This window comes from Girardinichthys multiradiatus, chromosome 23 (assembly GCF_021462225.1).
Source record: "Girardinichthys multiradiatus isolate DD_20200921_A chromosome 23, DD_fGirMul_XY1, whole genome shotgun sequence".
NCBI classification, from domain to species: domain Eukaryota; kingdom Metazoa; phylum Chordata; class Actinopteri; order Cyprinodontiformes; family Goodeidae; genus Girardinichthys; species Girardinichthys multiradiatus.
In genome coordinates this window covers 10,956,975-10,972,787 of record NC_061815.1, presented here as the reverse complement: position 1 = coordinate 10,972,787, position 15,813 = coordinate 10,956,975, and the positions used below count along the sequence as shown (strand labels likewise).

The window sequence follows — 15,813 nt, the reverse complement described above, 5'->3', positions numbered from 1 at the left end:
GTCTTAATACGGATGATTTTGGCGTACAGCTCATGAAAACCCAAAATTCCTATCTCACAAAATTAGCATATTTCATCCGACCAATAAAAGAAAAGTGTTTTTAATACAAAAAACGTCAACCTTCAAATAATCATGTACAGTTATGCACTCAATACTTGGTCGGGAATCCTTTTGCAGAAATGACTGCTTCAATGCGGCGTGGCATGGAGGCAATCAGCCTGTGGCACTGCTGAGGTCTTATGGAGGCCCAGGATGCTTCGATAGCGGGCTTTAGTTCATCCAGAGTGTTGGGTCTTGAGTCTCTCAACGTTCTCTTCACAATATCCCACAGATTCTCTATGGGGTTCAGGTCAGGAGAGTTGGCAGGCCAATTGAGCACAGTGATACCATGGTCAGTAAACCATTTACCAGTGGTTTTGGCACTGTGAGCAGGTGCCAGGTCGTGATAAAAAATGAAATCTTCATCTCCATAAAGCTTTTCAGCAGGTGGAAGCATGAAGTGCTCCAAAATCTCCTGATAGCTAGCTGCATTGATCCTGCCTTTGATAAAACACAGTGGACCAACACCAGCAGCTGACACGGCACCCCAGACCATCACTGACTGTGGGTACTTGACACTGGACTTCTGGCATTTTGGCATTTCCTTCTCCCCAGTCTTCCTCCAGACTCTGGCACCTTGATTTCTGAATGACATGCAGAATTTGCTTTCATCCGAAAAAAGTACTTTGGACCACTGAGCAACAGTCCAGTGCTGCTTCTCTGTAGCCCAGGTCTGGGGAATGTGGCACCTGTAGCCCATTTCTTGCACACACTTGTGCACGGTGGCTCTGGATGTTTCTACTCCAGACTCAAGCCACTGCTTCCGCAGGTCCCCCAAGGTCTGGAATCGGCCCTTCTCCACAATCTTTCTCAGGGTCCGGTCACCTCTTCTCGTTGTGCAGCGTTTTCTGCCACACTTTTTCCTTCCCACAGACTTCCCACTGAGGTGCCTTGATACAGCACTGTGGGAACAGCCTATTTGTTCAGAAATTTCTTTCTGTGTCTTACCCTCTTGCTTGAGGGTGTCAATAGTGGCCTTCTGGACAGCAGTCAGGTCGGCAGTCTTACCCATGATTGGGGTTTTGAGTGATGATCCAGGCTGGGAGTTTTAAAGGCCTCAGGAATCTTTTGCAGGTGTTTAGAGTTAACTCGTTGATTCAGATGATTAGGTTCATAGCTCGTTTAGAGACCCTTTTAATGATATGCTAATTTTGTGAGATAGGAATTTTGGGTTTTCATGAGCTGTATGCCAAAATCATCCGTATTAAGACAATAAAAGACCTGAAATATTTCAGTTAGTGTGCAATGAATCTAAAATATATGAATGTTAAATTTTCATCATGACATTATGGAAAATAGTTAACTTTATCACAATATGCTAATATTTTGAGAAGGACCTGTATAATACACAGGGAGCTGAACAAGACACAAAAATATTTACAAATCAAAAAGGAAAAAAGTCTAAACTAACATAGAACAACCAAAAATGCACAGAGGAATGAACACAAGAAATATAAAGAAACTAAACACCAAACAAATTAACTAAAACCTTAAAACAATCAAGAACAACTGAAATTAACTGAATATGGCAAGACCTAAATGGCAACAATAAACTGATCAGAAAAAAAGATTATATTTTGAGCTTCCAACCAGCTGGTCACTGGTCAGGGCTGATCAAGATGAAAACTGACTGATTATGTTGACCAGCAGATTCATAATTAAAGCAATTAACACTGATCATAACCCATTCTTTGAACAGTCCCGCAAAGGCTTATTTAATTCAAAAAGCCCAATCTTAAAAAGTACAGTTTTTAATCAAATGTATAGTGACCTAAGATAGGATAATTCCTCCTATGAGGTAGTATATGGCAAACCGTTGTGGTACAATTCAGGAATAAATCAAAAGTGAACGGAATGGTCTTGCTATTTCTAAGCAGTCTCATTAAAATCTGCTTTCTGTTTTTATATGATGCATATGCAAGTATACCGCAGGTTGAATCTGTTTTGGCTTTCTTGTTATAATGTCATTGGGCACGTTTCTTTCCTATGACAAATGTATAAAGACTCTTTGATCTTTTTAGCATGCATGACATCAAATTATCATGAAGTTTCAAAGAAATGTGAATATCTCTGCATTCTATGACATCACTTTGATCAAAATTGCTTTTGAAAATTTGCAATACACAAGTCACAATAACATCACGGATGCAATGCTGCATACGACTAATCAGTTAGTACAAACACACTTAGATAACCACAGAGCTCCAGAGAATCCAGCTCTTGGCTCTGTAGAAATGTCTTATTTCATTTAACTCTTTTAGACTTGGCAAAATAGTTCAATCTGTATAGATTTTTTTACAGTTTCCACTGAAGAAGGCATTTGAGATTATTTTGAACACAAAACTATGGTTTTTAGACCTAGTGTAGATTTTTGTTTTTAATTGTTAATCCAGCATTTTCTTTTGTGTTTAAAACTGGGCATTTGTTTTTTACTCTTGTGACGCATGTTGAGCAGCTACAAATGCGTAAAGAGGGAAAAAAGACTGCATTTTTCCTACGTGCCACAGTGATATCTTAAAGAAAACAATAAAACACCAATTTATGTTGGTGAACGATGTCTTCCACTTTTGGTGAACTTAAGAGTGTTTCAGATGATCAGGTGGGTTGATACAGCTTTTACCAACATAACTTCACAGCACAAATGTTAAGCTTAGAAAACAGTAACAAACTTAACATCTTGCAAAAGTGAAGGTGGTATATCCACAAATATAGTGGATATTGTATCAGATATCGGATCAATATGAAAAGCTGTCAGCCTTCCATTGATATATATCTACTTTTCTAAATAATCCTGGGCTATGACATTGTTTTAGTATTAGAAAGAGAACTGCAATGCTGCAGAGGAGCTGGCCGATTGTTCCGTCTCCACTGATTCTAACAGAGTCTCAGGGTAAGACGCTGAGAAGGACATGTCTCCCTTATTTCTCTTTTTGGATTTTTTTTGCCAGCCTGCTCTCGAAGCAACGCACATGTGTTACCTGTTTTTATGATGTCCAAATGAATGACAACGAACGTAGAATGGAGTTCTCCTTTTTACCACCTGTGAATGCCACACGTACACAGCAACTACTGTATGTCACATGATAAAAACAAACCACAATTTCTACTATGAGAAAGGGACCATACCATAACTGTAATTCAACATGCATAGTTTTTGTTGTGGCACACAGTAAATTTAATAACCTTTCACCTAATACATATTAGCTCTATATTACTTTAAGCAGAGAACCAGCCAATAACATGGGAACAACTTCAGGCAACCATACGTAGCATAGACAAGTTGCTGAAGTTCAAAGCAAGCAACAGAATGGCAGGAAAAGAGGATTTAAGTGACTTTGAACATCACATGGTTGTTGGTGCCAGACGGGCTAATCCGAGTATTTCAGACTGCTGATCTACTGGTATTTTCAAACACATCCATCACTCGGGTTGACAGAGAATGGTCCGAAAAAAGATAAAATATCCGATGAGTGTATATGATGATAGAAAGGTAAAGGTAAAGAAAGGTATTACAGACAATATGTCTTCATATTTACAGCTGTTCATTACTTTGTCAAGGAAACAGACTTTAATTAGCCTTCAACAAGATGTTAAAGCAACACAATGAAAAAGTGAAAATAGAAATAAAATACTTTAAAATATGTATGCATTAAGTTTAATTTGTGCTGTTTGGCATTTCTGCTTGATTTACAGAATTTGGTTGTACTTTTTAAGTATTTTCATTTGTGTTTATTCAATACATTATTGGAGTTCCTAAAGATTTTTCCTAAAGGCAGTAAAAACTATAAGTGAAAGTGGCATTAAAGTAGATCGCAGACAGAGCAAATGTTTATTTTAAACCTCACAAATCATCAACAAAATCTAATATGCGAAAAACAGTTGTTGAGTCATTGCCATTTTGGTCAGGTAAACAACTGTTACTACAGAGTTTATAAAAACCCACTGAAGCAAACGCTAAGTTGCCATTTTCACCCGTAGTGTGCCAATACTACACTTGGAGATGATCTCTGGAGTAATAGAAGCTCGCAGGCGGGTTTACTTTTGCTCCACACTGGACATTCCTGGAAGAGCCTGACAAAGCTGGAAATCTGTCTGATATAAGATCAGAAGATTCATATCTTAATTGAAGTTGCTATCCAGGTGAAAACCAACAGAGGTTTTGGTTTACAAGGAGACGAGTTTTCTCCTTGTTTGTTTTAGTCGGTAGAATAATCATAAGCTCTTACCCAGTCTTTTCACAAATGATTTATTTGCAAAGAAACAAATTTGTTTCTGAGTGTTTTAACTCCATGAGCTGTTGAAGGTCACGCCAAATGATGAAAAATGGTACAACACTGAGGTTGTGTTTAAACTGTTGCATCAACCAGTTTGTTTTTAAGGTTATGGCTATAGTTAACTGCTGGCAGTTTGAATGAAGAGCTAGTGGGAGCACCCAGTAAACTGAACACACGTGGTTTTATTATATGTGGTGATTCTGTATGTGATGCTTCATGCAAGAGTAAGGGTGGTCAACCATCAGGAAGTAACACTGCATTTCCCCTGAGGAGACTGTGTCTTCACTGGCGGTTAGGTAACCACTTGGAATTAGGTTATGTTGGAAATCATCTGAGATTTACAAGGCTTTTCAGGAAATGGCTTAATAAAAAACTAAAAAAACTAATGCAAGGAATAAAAATACAATAATACAACATACAATTTATGGATCTTTCCACTCTATTTCCCACCATGCTGCTACGTCTAAATCACCACTCCTTATTTAAAAGGTACACTATGCCTCTTCTCTCCCATAATACCTCCTCCTTTTCTTTTTCTATTTGCCTCTTATGTTTTTTCTTGCATCTGAACAAGTATTTTATGAACAATTACTTACATTCCTTCCGCTAAACATGGTAGATAGCAGGCTTGGAGGTAACGGCTGGGCCCTTTTAAGCTGTATTTCACTTGCTGCGAAGGAATTTAATATATTATATGAGCACCAAGGGACAAAGTGAATTTGTTTTACTATGGAGCAATTACACTGCAATAGACAGCAGGAGGTCCCGCTACGCTACACTACGCTCCTCCTCTCAACTTAACTGTCCTTTTTCTTTTAGCTCTTCTCTACTTTGTCTTCCTCCTTCTTCTCTCCTGCATTGAATCCTCTTTCCCTTTTGTTTCTGATCTTTTCAGTCATTTATTCTGATCTTGGATTTTACTTGCTGCATTATTTCATGCACATCCTGAAATTTGCTCTTTTTTTTCTTTTGTACAAGTTATGTAAAGTGTTTTACCATTTCTTATCAATATGAATGTATTATACCTCCCTCGCCCCCTCCTGCTGTTTCTCTGTCTTTAGTGCAGCTTGGGATTGGGTCTGCCCAGGGGCATTGTTGGGCAGTGCAAGGCTATCTATCTTGAAACCCCACTGGGGTCCCATCAACCATTTCCTAACAAAATGGTAGGGTCTGGTTTGGAGCCTTCGACACAGTATGGATGCCTTTGAGAGGGTTGCTGTAGTCGAAGTCGGAGGAAGGATTTCTCCTCCAGGCCTGTCAGATTATTTCACTGTAGAGGTTTGCAAACTGTTTGCAAATGCCTGAAGTGTTTTTTTTTTGTTGTTAGATTCAGCTGATTCTGACAAGGACTCCATGTGTGTTTTTGATTTTTGCCACTGGACAGTTCAACTTCAGGAACTTGCCTTTCCTCACAGCGGCACCCTGTTTCTAATCAACCACCTGCTTCTTGTTCAGTAATCAACTGTCCAGCTAAATATCTCTGTTAGTCAGCTCTTTGTCAGATCATCCTGTAACTCATACCTGCCTGCTTCCTGGTGGTCATCTTGTGATGTATAATTTTGGATTCCCCCCCTTGACTTCAGTTTTTGAATTTCCTTTTTTAAGTAAAACTGTTTAGTCTACTCCACACTAAAATACCCAGGGTTTTCGGTTTCAGAACATAGGGTAACACTTGGGTTTCTTAACTCTGAGTCAAAGTCACGTGGAGTTGATCATGAGCGCAAGTAAATAAGAAGCCCCCATCAATTGAAGGCAGATAACATGATCCACCATGGCAACAGGAGGAAATAAGAAGCTCAGAGTGTGTAATTCTCGCTGATGGAATTAGACATTTTTGTGACGGCATATGTAGAACATCTGCACATATTTAATAAGAACAGCAATAATGTTGCTGCTCCTAAATAGTGAGAATTAGCATGGCAGAGACCAAGTCAATGCGTGAGTGTGATTTGACGGAGAATTAAAGTTGTTTCCTCGGGACTACGCTTATTCAATGTCCAGAAAAAAAAACAAAATGCAATAAATGTTTGTCTAGACAGGTGCAACCCAGCAGGCACAAAAAGGACATGGCAGCAAGTCAATATGAAATATAAAAACACAGTTAAATCAGGTAATGTCCAGTTATAAGCTGTTCTTATGTTTAACCTTTACCAACTGAATTACACAGCATTTATGTCCCTAAAACAAGGTGGACTTAAAGACAACACAGAAACATGTGTGATCAGAAAGGAATACCTAAATGCAGCTGCAGAAATTCAACTGCTGGAGGTCACCACGTTTAACTGAGGTAGATAATTGTATTAGTTTGAACGAAATATGAATAACTACTGTATTTACACTTGTAGGCAATAAAGAACATTCAGTGAAATAAAAGGACTTTTGTCTTTAGTTGGGAAGTAATTGGTAAATCCACAATGCTTAGTTTAATCATGTTCCCTGGAATTAGCATCCAGATCAGAAAACAGGCGGGATAGATAGATAGATAGATAGATAGATAGATAGATAGATGGATAGATGGATAGATGGATAGATGGATAGATGGATAGATAGATAGATAGATAGATAGATAGATAGATAGATAGATAGATAGATAGATAGATAGATAGATAGATAGATAGATAGATAGATAGATAGATAGATAGATAGATAGATAGATAGATAGATAGATAGATAGATAGATAGATAGTCTGGTGGGGAAGGGTGGCTCCTGTCTAAAAGCTCAATTTTAAAATAAGATTTTACTAGTCAGTCAGTCAGTCATTTTCTACCGCTTATTCCATAGTGGGTCGCGGGGGAGCTGGTGCCTATCTCCAGCAGTCTATGGGCGAGAGGCGGGGTACACCCTGGACAGGTCGCCAGTCCATCGCAAGATTTTACTAAACTTAACTTCTTTGTAACTGATGATAACATAAAAAAAACTAATTTAAAGTTTCTGTTGGGGATTGAACCCTGGTATCCAGCATAAGGAGCAAGGACACACACCACTCTGCTAAAGAGGACTAAGCATTATCAAGGTTGTCTATGTTATACAAAAAGCTGCCGTTAGAATGAAAACGAAATGCAGTTGTTGTGTTATTGAGATAAATTATTTATTGTTGCGAAAAAGGGCAACGCTCCAACATCTATTCATCCAGAAAATGATAAGACATCTAGTCGTGGTCTGATCACCCTCTCCTGACGGAGATTTTTGCGGAGTGGTTGCGCTCCAATGTCTACAGGCTCCTCCAGAAAAGATCACGCCATTTCTGACACTTTCCTTGTGCCAGGTCTCAGCGAAAACATAGGACAGGCTCAGGCTTAGATGAATAAATCCTGCTACCCAGGGTTGGTTCACGGAGTAAGTTGCAGGGGTAACTTGACTCAGGGTAATGGCTACCTGGCTTACCGAAAGCGAAAACCCAGGGTATGCATACCTCCGCAATGCCATGACCAGGATCAAACCCTGCAGAAATTATTCACCCTGTGTAGTCAATGAGAGCGTTTACATACCTGCGCAGAGCGGCACAGGTAAGCAAAATTCGACCCAATGTATATTTTTGCCGGAGGGAGTTTGGATTTACACAGATCTAAACCAACAGGAAACTGAACGGGCATAACATCCATATTTTCAAAATAATTCTACGAAAGACAGACTACATTTTCTTGAAAACCTTTCAATATTAATAATTATACAAGTATATTTATATGTTTATGCTGTCTAAATTATTCTACCCATTGGCCTTCAACCCAACTGGGAATTTTACTCAACTTCTATGGGTATTGATTTTATTATTAATAATATAGGGTTATTGCTTGGTTTTTACAATGTTTCCGTTGACTTTTTAAGTTGTTTACAATGTTATTTGTTTAGCTTTGATATTTTATTTGATGTTTTTTTTTTGTTATCTTATTTATCCTTGATGGTCAGCACTTTGTTTCAGCTGTGGCTGGTGTTAAAGGGCTTTATTAATAAAGTTGATGATGATGATTTAAGGTTATGCATAATATACAGACAGACAAAACCTATGGATTTTATTGCATCATGTCCTGTTGCTCAAGACATAGAAGAAGCGTTGGTCAAAACACCACTCATTCTTTTAATAAAGATAATCTGGCATCTGCATTTATCAATGGCTTTTATCTCACAATCTCGCATTTCCTGTGCATGTTTTTCAGAGCACTTTTGGCCTTCACAGCGAGGCATAGCTTCCAATGTAAACTAGGACTGCAAAGTCCACCAGGAGGTACAAGTAGTGTGAATCCAGGAAGAGAATGGTCGAAGCCTTCTGTAAACATCCCTAAATCTTGCGGAAACCCTTCCCAGAAGAGTTAAGGCTGTTAAAATCTGCAAAGGGTGGTCTGACATCATAATAAACCCTTATGAATGGGATGTCTCTCAAGCTCATATGTGTGTAAAGCAGACGACCAAGTACTTTTGGAAATATACAGACATATTCAGTAAATTAGAATATTATTGAAATGTTAATTTCAGCAATTTTAGCAATGAGCATGGAAAAGGACTGTGCCTTTATTGTTGATACTTTTCAACACTTTTAGACTCTGATTACATGACTTGAACTTTCTTCAATATGTCAACATTATATTCTCCTGTTACTTGTGTTCCTTGTTGATGCTGCCTGTCTGATTTAAGCTTCTCCAACCCGATCAACAACCTTGTTATAAATGGCTGCTGTTGGTCAGTGTGACATTCTGCTGCCGGTTTATAACTATGGTCAAATATTTCTGACACCATTCCTGTATCACACACACACACACACACACACGCACACACACACACAAAGCAGCAGTCTCATCTGTCTTCCGGTATTCTGACGATTGATGTGCACCTTGTTGCTAAACGGCTGAGATAATTAAACCCTGCACTACCCTCCTCTTTGTATATGAGTGAGTGTAAGTCCATGTGAATACTCTTCTGGTGCATTGTAGCACAACTATGCACACAGAAGATTAGAAGATACACATCAACTCTGTCTCTCTCCCTCCTCTTCAGCACCATGCTAACACTATAAATCCCACTCTCTGTCACCGATCACTGGCACACTCACACACAGCATCTCTTCCTCTGTGGACACTCACGGGAAAAAAAGAGAGCGAAGGACAGAGAGAGAGCGAGAGAGAAAGCACCTGCTGGTGCTGTAAAGCGCTCGCACAAACGGACTCTGTGTTCCGGAAGACTTGAACAAATGGGAAAATTATACAGTGCAGCCTAAACAGTAGCCTTTTAGCCGAAGGTGTATCACCCCGGCCATGCAGCTGAAGGGGATTCTGGAATGCACAAGAGGCATCCAACAGAATTACAGATGAAGTTAGTGAGCAGAAATAGATAAAAGTCAATAATACTAAAAAAGTGTAAAATGGCAACAAAATAATGTGTAATCATTGGAAAGACGTGCAAAAACAATTCTAAAAAGTGATGGATCCAAACAGAAAAAGAGAGAACTAAAGAATACAGTGCCTTGTGAAAATATTCACAACTGTTGAACTGCTCCACATTTTGTTACAACCTGACCTTCAAAGTATTTTATTGTGACTTTCTGATAAACTGAGACAAAGTAAACGTAATTAAGGACTGGATGATGAAGGTTACATGGTTTTAACTTCTTCTTTTTGTAAATAAAAATCCCCACAATTTAGTATATATTTTTATTCAACCTCATTCACTCTATTACCACAACATAAAATCCAGTGCAACCGATCACCATTTGAAGAAACAGAGTCCACCTTTAATCCCAGTATCCAGCTGTTCTGTGAAGGCCTCAAAGGTTTGCTAGAGAAGACTGGTGAACAAACAACATCATGAAGACCAAGGAACATTGCTTTCTTCTGCTTAGTTTTACTTACTTTTCTGACCCACATGAAAAACACTAGGTGTGGTGGACACCTAACACTGCACAACAGCCTGAGTACACAGTCCTTACTGTGAAACATGGTAGTGATAAAACATGGTACTCTTCTTTAGAATGGATAGACAAGCTAGTGACAGTTGACAGGAGGATGGATGGAAGTAAATTAAGACATTCTAGGAGAAACTCTGTCAGAGACTGCAAAAGACCAAAGACTGGGTCGGTGGTTCACCTTCCAGCAGGACAATGACCCTAATAACACAGCCAGTATAGAGTACACACAGTGTTAGTTTTAGAATGTCCCAGTCAAATACCAGACCTAAAACCAACTGTGGCATGACTTAAAACTTGCTGTTCATAGCTACTGTCCATCCACCCTGACTGTCTGAGCTATTTTGCGAAGAAGAATACAGGCCAGAATGTCTTGCTGGTAGAAACAGACTCGCAGCTGTAAATTCCACAAAATATAATTGTAAGTACTCATAGTAAACCATATCTAACTTTTCTTCCACTTCACAATCGTGCTACTTTGTGTTGGTCTGTCACATAAAATCCCAATAAAATACATTAAACCTTGTTGTTGTAGCATTACAAAATGAGAAAAAGTTAAAGATACGAATACTTTAGAAAGGCATCACATCACAGTTAGGTTCTAGATAATGTCTAAGCACTCAAAGATCATATAAGTTATGCTCAGAAATCCTTAGAGATTTGAAATAATCACAAGGACACATGAGAGGACCACAGAGAGATGCAAAGTGACCACATACAAATGCAGCACAATCAGACAGGCTTGCAAAGTAAACTGAAACAGACAAATTAGGTGTATCCTCCACCACCAAACTGAAAGACAGAAGAGACAGAAAATACAAAGAGAGGCTAAAAAGGGACCCACAGATGACTCGAAATGCAGTTTAGTTCTTCTCGTAAGAGTGTGTGGGTGCCTCACTTCTCTGTCGGAAACACGGGGGACCTTTTTCAAGTCTGTACTCAGGAGCCTCTTGTTTCATAACATTCATGATTAAAGAACAAAAAAGCCTGAAGGGAAGCGCAAACCCAAACTGATTGAACCAAACAATTATAGTGCATCTCCTGCACCTCTTCAGGTGGGACCTTCAGCCACAATGCTAGGCTACTTCTCTTGTCCCATCGTCCCTTTTCCTACCTACCCTGAGGCTAATGTGCTTCTATATGATGTCTGGCTTTTAGCACACTCATGTGTTCTTGTGCAAGCACATAGCCCGATGAATAAATAGGGGTAAGCCCAGTGGTCGAGCTCTGAATTACAAAAAGTATCCCACTTTATTTTCCACAACTTTAGAATGATTGTCTCACAAGAGCCTGAAAACGCATACATTCACACACGGACTTGCCATTTTGTTTTTTATTCTTCTTAGGATACTTGTATTGATTTCCATTGCTTTCATTAGCCTATCTCAACCCTCGCCTTAAAGAAACTATTCAGCTGTGTTTTTATTTTTTACAAATAAATGTACAGTGGAGACAAAAACAAAGCTGGATAATGAAGTATGGATTTCCACTGTGGGATTTCACAAAATACATAGTTGTTTAAAGAGTGCACTAAGGACGAAAAACAGCTAATGCTGCTTTGTGTTTAATTGGGCTAATGGCATCCAAGAGAGACAGTGTTTACCAATATCAGCTCATCAGCTCATGTTCCACCTGATATAGCATATTCACTTTAGTGAATGCTGTATTCTGTTTGCAGTGTATTCTTCACTCGTACTACTTCAGCATAATTGGAATAGTGGTAATGGCATAGGCTGTTCTGCAGGTACATGGGTCCGGTTTCATTTCAAGTGTGTCTGCTTGCAGAAACCTTGTTGGAACATTAAAATCATCCTGTTGGAAAGCATCAAGCACATGACACGGTCTTTATAGCATTTGACTCAAAATGACTGCTGCAACTTTTTGATACTAAGAGCTGGTCTTTCCAATTTTTGCCCAGGTCATCTTAACAAACCACTTTAATGTAATTTTTATAAAATATTATGCACTGTTCTCACATACGGCTCAAACGTTTTGGTACTAAACACAAATAAACCTCTTTTTAGAAAGATGTTGTTTACAAACATGCAAATAAATCCAGAACTATCCAATTGAACATACAACAATCGCCATTGCAACAACAGTGGCGATTGTTGCACTAATGGTGTCCTGGGCGAGCTCCCCCTTCAGCAGTCCTACCAGCAACCAAACACATGCCCAGTCTACAAAAAAAATAAAGAAAAAAAATATATTATGTACTGTAAGTTATGAAAAATATTAGGAAGTAAAAATAACGTTTATCTATCTAATACTAATTGACCTAGATCTCTCTTTTGTATAGAATAATCCAAATGAAGTAAATGAATAATATTTTGAAACAGGAATTATCAAATGCAGTCAAGACTCCTTAAAACACCCAATAGCCCTTGAAGGTAGCGCTAAAACATAGTCTACGAATCAGATACCAACTTCAGCCTCAACAACCACCGATGTTGTACAGCAATACTTGAATAGAGTGCTTACATTGGGCACAGCAACCAGGGGAATTCATTATCAAGGAATAGATATAAGTAATAGAAACTGATATGGTGAGCAACTGACAGATAACCTTAGCCGTATGGAGCCCCCAGCCCGTGCAGTTCAGGGCACCAAGCCATACCGACCATATTAAGAAGTGTACCATTTAAAGGCAAAACAAATAGAAAATTGGCCATAGCACGATATCCTTTGGGTGACAATTGTAAAGTGAGTTCGGTTGATTTGACAGAAAAGTCTGGCGTTAATAAAAAAAAGTTAACAATTGCAAGTATAGCTAACCCTAAACTCAGTTAACACCCCAGATCAAACCTGATCCCAAAATGTCCATTAACCGCATACAACTGGGATTTGGTTTGGTCCCAAAAATGGTTTTAAAATTCTGTAATTTTACGAGAAAAAAGGCTGTAAGGACGCGAGGAAAGCAAGTGCGCGCGTAAACACACGCGCACACACACACACACACACACACACACACACTGTGCCTTTCAGTCCCAAAATGCGCACAGTGCTCCCCCAACACCCTGCATCACACGCAGGCAGCCCGTGGAGTGAACATGTCACCCAGCCGGAGCGTGGGCCCCCCTTCTCCTCTTACCTGACGCTTTGATGGAACTAATTCTGAATCCAAGAGGAGCAGATGACCCAGTGCCGAATTGGAGGAAAATGCGTAGAAATAATCCCACCTCTGACTCTGTCCTCTGATTCCAGACACAAAACTGCGTTAAAAGAAAGAAAAAAGCTTCTCTCCTTCTGCTCCTTCTTTCCAAATGATGCTAGTTTGAATCTCACAGATTAACAGGCTCGGCGGCTGCAGACGGAATCCAATCTTGTCTTTTTCCAAAATGCGGTGAAGCTGAAGTCCGCTCCAGTTAACCGCAGTTACGCACCCCCCTCCGCTCCGCTGCGCTCTCCTCCGTCTGTCCCGGTCCTTACTTCCAAGACGGAGGACGTGAGTCAGCGACCCTGTGCGCACCCTCTGCGCTCCTCCTTCCCTGCCCGGAATGTGGCGTGGAAGGAGTCGCTCTACTTTGCGCCGCCAAAAATAACTTCCAATCTCCAATCTGGATTCCCAGAAACCGCTTAAGGTGGGAAACTGTTTCCAAGCAGATGCTGATGAGGCGAAACTGTCCGTGGTACTTTTTATGCACTTTAATCTGCGGTGATCTATTGAAAATGACTTCGAAGACAGCGTGAGTTAAAAATTGTATTTATTATTACAATAATCATCAAGTTGCGTCGGCCATTTCTCAGGTAATCAGTTCTGATGTGCAGGTGGAGTTTGCAGTAAAGTGCGGAGCAGGTTTCGGCTGAAATCCTCTAAGTTCTTCTCCTGGTAATGCCCGATATTCAATCAACCAATCAGATCATTCAGAAACAGTTCAGTCCAGATCCAGAAAGCTATAAATAACTTAGATGTGTGTAAGGTGTACTCTCTATAGCCTTTCTTGACTTATCCGCTCCTCTTATACCACCCTCAGGGGTCACCAAGTAGGGGACTCAGCCTCCTCCCCCTGTTTTTGTCACTGGATGTTACCCCGTTTTGTCCACAAAATGTCAAAAATTCCTTAAAACAAGTCCACCTAGAATGGGTTTAGCTATAATCCTCTTCGCAACACAGGAAAGGAGATGCGCAAAGCAATGAGCCGCTGCTTTTAGGATTGTCCTCAAAGACCGATGGGAGGGGAGGAAAAGGAGAGTAGAGATAGAGACAGACATAGCATGGAGGGAGGTGGGGAGGGGGGTGAGTTAGCTGCCTTCAAGCTACAAAAACCGAAAGGAAAAAGTGATTCAATCAGAAAAAAGGAGAGATCCGAATTCTGTCCAAACCTGCTTTCTCCAGCGGAGGATTTTGTAAAAAGTGCTACCAGAGAGTCCACAAGCTCAGAGACGGTGCTTAAAATGTAACCAAATAACCTTCTGACGCTCAGAGCAGATGCAGGATAGTTCCATTTGCCTCCTGGGCAGGAACTGTTGATGTTGCGGCGATTGGAGACAAACAGGAATGACTGGGACAAGAACCTAGCATCTTCCCTGAGCTGTTCTCAGTCTACACAACCTGGGCGCTGTTCTTTCAGCACCACGCACACAACCTGAAACACTATTTACTTAACTGCTGGAGTTTCCAGCTGTCTGTTCAGGTTGTATTTCCTGACTTCATACACTTTAACTACGCTGTTTCTTTTTGAAGACATGAACATACGTGGAAAAAAATATTTTAGGATAGAGAGAGAAGGTGGAGAAAAGTGGGGAGATAACAGAGGGAGCACTGTGTGTGAAGGAGAGTCAGTTGCTGATGCTTCTGGCGCTTTTAATGCCCTTTGTCGCCTCCTTTTGGTCATGAGAAGAAGTTATCCAAAAGATGAAAATTCAGAACTAGGACTGAAGGTAAAACGGGGTTGGGTGGGGGTTCAAGTTATTAGAGATATCTAATGATTAAAGAATTGAAAAGCGAATCACATGGTGAAAATTATATTTTAAATGATGTCTTTCCAGAGCCGGTGAGAAAAAGGCCTGGATTGTAGTGATTACTAGTAAATTTTACATTTTATTTGCAAATAAGGTCCCAAAGTCTGGAGAAATAGTGGAGGGGCATGATGAGTTTATGATGAGATTTTCAGTAATGATGTGGAGTGTCATGTCATGCACTCCACACAAGAAAGGCAAGGAAGCTATTTGAATTTTTTTAAACACAGGAGACAAAGCAAACATGTGGAAAAAGGTGCTGTAGTCAGTTGAGACCAAAATGAAACCTTTTGTGCCATCATGTGTGTGCCAACAGACCCCCCCCCCCATACTGAAACACAGTAGTGGCAGCCTCACGCTTTTAGAAAACACAGGGCAAGAAAATCTATCTATCTATCTATCTATCTATCTATCTATCTATCTATCTATCTATCTATCTATCTATCTATCTATCTATCTATCTATCTATCTATCTATCTATCTATCTATCTATCTATCTATCTATCTATCTATCTATCTATCTATCTATCTATCTATCTATCTATCTATCTATCTATCTATCTATCTATCTATCTATCTATCTATCT

At 39.7% G+C, this 15,813-nt stretch overlaps 1 protein-coding gene across 2 annotated transcripts in view; it reads right to left on the bottom strand.

Moving 5' to 3' along the window:
• il1rapl2 (interleukin 1 receptor accessory protein-like 2) overlaps positions 1-14,755 on the bottom strand; it is a 636,383-nt gene extending 621,628 nt beyond the window's left edge. For both annotated transcript variants that reach the window (XM_047353893.1, XM_047353892.1), the window contains exon 1: positions 13,359-14,755. The gene's annotated coding sequence lies outside the window, so the exon portion shown is untranslated. The remainder of the gene's footprint in view (positions 1-13,358) is intronic.
• Between the last annotated feature and the right edge of the window lie 1,058 nt (positions 14,756-15,813).